The sequence below is a fragment of the Sapajus apella genome, unplaced genomic scaffold, assembly GCF_009761245.1.
Source record: "Sapajus apella isolate SASKATOON/1434 unplaced genomic scaffold, GSC_monkey_1.0 scaffold42, whole genome shotgun sequence".
NCBI classification, from domain to species: domain Eukaryota; kingdom Metazoa; phylum Chordata; class Mammalia; order Primates; family Cebidae; genus Sapajus; species Sapajus apella.
In genome coordinates, this window is record NW_022436982.1 from 11,753,093 (window position 1) to 11,757,297 (window position 4,205).

At 37.6% G+C, this 4,205-nt stretch overlaps 1 pseudogene; it reads left to right on the forward strand.

Moving 5' to 3' along the window:
* Positions 1 to 641: 641 nt before the first annotated feature.
* Positions 642 to 2,003, forward strand: LOC116566070 (annotated as a pseudogene).
* Positions 2,004 to 4,205: the final 2,202 nt, after the last annotated feature.

Genomic DNA, 4,205 nt, shown 5'->3' on the forward strand with positions numbered 1-4,205 from the left:
ATATCAAAAAAATATACACAAATGGCCAATAAATATATGAAAAAAACTGCTCAATATCACTAATCATCAGGGAAATCCTAATTGAAGCCACAATGAGGTATCATCTCACACCAGTTAGGATGTCCATTATCAAAAAGAACAAAAAAAAAATAACAAATTCTGGCAGGGATGTGGAGAAAAGGGAACTCTTACAGACTGCTGGTGGGAATGTAAACTAGTACAACCACCATGGAGGACAGAATGGAGGTTCCTCAAAAAACTATGAATAGAACTATGGTATGATCCAGCAATCCCATTACTAGCAATTTATCCAAAGGAAAGAAAATAATTATATCAAAGAGACATCTACAGACCATGTTTATTGCAGTACTATTTATAATAATCAAGATATGGAATCAACCCAGGCATCCAACAACAAACGAATGGACAAAGAAAACATGGTATATATACACAATGAAATATAATGAAACCATAAAAGGCAATAAAATCCTGGATGGATGCTCTTGGAAGACATTGTGTTAAGTGAAATAAGCCAGTAACAGAAATTTCCTATTAAACACAGCATGTTCTCACTCACCAACAGAAGCTAAAATAAAAGTTAATCTCAAGATAAGTTCTTCATTTTGCTCTTTTCTGCCCATGGACACCGCCGAAGAAGCATCCTTAAAGTCTCTCTTCTCCCTGTGATCATGTCTAAGTCAGAGTCTCCTAAAGAGCCCAAACAGCTGAGAAAGCTCTTCATTGGAGGGTTGAGCTTTGAAACAACCGATGAGAGCTTGAGGAGCCGTTCTGAGCAATGGGGAATGCTCAAGGACTGTGTGTGGTAATGAGAGATCCAAACACCAAGCACTCCAGGGGCTTTGGGTTCGTCACATATGCCACTGTGGAGGAGGTGGATGTAGCTACGAATGCAAGGCCACACAAAGTGGATGGAAGAGTTGTGGAACCAAAGAGAGCTGTCTCAAGAGAAAATTCTCAAAGACCAGGTGCCCACTTAACTGTGAAAAAAAATTTGTTGGTGGCATTAAAGAAGATGCTAAAGAACATCACCTAAGAGATTATTTTGAACAGTATGGAAAAATTGAAGTGATTGAAATCATGACTGACCAAGGCAGTGGCAAGAAAAGGGGTTTTGCCTTTGTAACCTTTGACACCCATGACTCTGTGAATAAGACTGTCATTCAGAAATACCATACTGTGGATGGGCATGGCTGTGAAGTTAGGAAAGCCCTGTCAAAGCAAGAAATGGCTAGTGCTTCATCCAGCCAAGGAGGTCGAAGTGGCTCTGGAAACTTTGGTGGTGGTCGTGGAAGTAGTTTTTGTGGGAATGACAACTTTGGTCATGGAGGAAACTTCAGTGGTCATGGTGGCTTTGGTAGCAGCCATGGTGGTGGTGGTGGATATGGTGGCAGTGGGGATGGCTATAATGGATTTGGTAATGATGGAAGCAATTTTGAAGGTGGTGGAAGCTACAATGATTTTGGCAATTACAACAATCAGTCTTCAAATTTTGGAACCACGAAGGAAGGAAACTTTGGAGGCAGAAGTTCTGGCCCCTATGGTGGTGGCAGCCAATACTTTGCCAAACCACAAAACCAAGGTGGTTATGGCAGTTCCAGTAGTAGCAGTGGAACTGCCCCTATGGCAGTGGCAGAAGATTTTAATTAGGAAACAAAGCTTAACAAGAGAGGAGAGCCAGAGAAGTGACAGGGAAGCTACAGGTTACAACAGATTTGTGAACTCAGCCAAGTACGGTGGTGGCAGGGCCTAGCTGCTATAAAGAAGACATGCTTTAGACAAATACTCATGTGTATGGGCAAAAAACTCAAGGACTGTATTTGTGACTAATTGTATAACAGGTTATTTTAGTTTCTGTTCTGTGGAAAGTGTAAAGCATTCCAACAAAGGATTTTAATGTAGATTTTTTTTTTTGCACCCATGTTGTTGATAGCTAAATATAATAATCTGATGGTGACACTGAATAAATATCTTTTTTTAAAAAAGTTAATCTCATAGAAGTAAAAAGTAGAACAAACGATCCTAGAAGCTAAGAAAAGTAAGGGGAAGGGAGGGATAGGGAGAGATTTGTTAAAGAATACAAAATTATAGCTAGAAAGAATAATTTCTGGTGTTCTATACCACTATAGGATGACTGGATATGCTAATTACCCTAACCTGATCACTATATATTATGTATAGCAAAGCACCACTATATACCCTATGAATTTTGTACAGTTATTATTTTTTTATTTTTAAAAGAATAAAAATAACTGAGCAGAGCATCAGAACCCTTAAAAGAGAATGCGTCTTGTGTTTCTTTTTGAACAGTCTCTACGCATCTACTCATCACCCTTGCCATTATCAATCCTATAGGAGGGTATCTCAAATTTATCTCCAAGTTAGTTTGCTTAAGGTAAGCGGCTATTTCCTCTTTTTTTGTAACCAATACATTCCATGTGCATTGTTTTGCACATGCCAGAAAGAAGGACGTATATCAATATGTTATTATTGGATATCTTTTATTTTTTTATTTTGTTTATCCACATGTTTACCTTTCTTGTGACTTTTTAATATTTTTGAAACAAGGTTTTATTTGTGCTTTAAACCATGAGTAGAGAGATATAAGTTCCATTCCTGGTTCTGCCACAGCTTTGATCTATATGCTTGGGCAAATCACTTTTGATCTTTTTGCGTTTCAATTTCCTAATCTGTAAAAGGAGAAGGAAAAGGTAGAAGCGCTTACAACAGTGACAGTAATACCATATAATCCTGGAGCCCTTGACACTTTATAAAGCACTTGCATATGCAGTAGCTCGTTAAGAAATACACATTAGTATCTCCCATGCTCTCAGCCTCATTTAAAAATTATTTAACCTGATTTGCAAAAACAGCTGACCACCATGCTGCAAAGTATAAATCTTGACTCTGGTCCTAGCCTCCATGTAGCAGAAAGTTTCAAAGTCCTCAATAGTTAATGCATCCCACAATGTTCAACTTGCTACTTGTAAGATACTGAGAAGAAAGAGAAAAGGAAAGAATAAAATGACGGCAATCATATTTACGAAACATCTAAAATATAGATCATTATAATGTATATATCATTCTAACTCATTGAATCTTCACAACAACCTAACTGGAAGGTTTACTTCCCATATTTCAGAGATAATTTTCTCATAAAGGGTTGATATCAGTGCCCAAGATCACACAGTATATGAAAGTCTAGCTGAGTCCAAGCTCAAATTCATGCTAAAGTTCTATGCCACCTCACTGAGTTTGAGAGCCACTGGGTTGGGGTGTTGGTTATTGTTTTAACTTCCGCTAAACCTCAAGCCCACTGAAGAACTCTGCTTCATAAATGGTACCAAAAACATAATGCAATGAGGAAAAATATTTTACTACAAACAACTAGCCTATAGATGGCGACAGCTTTCAATCATTTCTGACCCAGACTGGCACTCATCATGAAAGCTTTAATCCAAAAATATCACTTTATGTCAAATGTGCCCTGAAATAGCCGTATCTCCCAAATTCTATCAGGTAAGTGACTGAGACAGCAATTGATCAATGATAATTCTTCCATATCTACAGTGCAATAGAGAACAAACACTTCTGAAGGATGGTCATTGCTCCATATAATAAATATTGGCAGTGAATGAGGTCATGGCTCTTTTTTCCTCCTTGTTCTTCCTCATTTCTCTTTCACTAACACACTTTTTCGCCCCCCTAACTTGATGAATTATAGCCCCAAGGGCACATGAGAGTAAAGTCAGCATAATATACATTGCTAAAAAGTTTCAGTCAAATGGAACTTGACTGCCTCTTCAAAGAAAGTAGCATAAAAAGGAAAGAGCAATGAATTTATTGTGTTTGCCTAACTCCATTAAATTGGAATGCTTGGCCTTGAATAAGAAAAATCATAATTACATGTTAAGATATATCTGTATTATCTTCATGTAATCTTAATGAGTACTTACTAGATGCCAGGCACAGGCATAGTATACTATATATTATTGCACTTGGGCCTTACAATAATCCTACAAGACAGGCACAGTTATTATACCCAAATTGAAAGAAGAAACCGAAGCACAAAATTTTACGTAACTTTCCTAATGTCACAGAGCAAAAACAAACAAAAAATGATAGCATAATGATTCATACTCCAGCAGCCTGATTCCAATGCCCACGCTTTCTGAAAGCAAGATCCT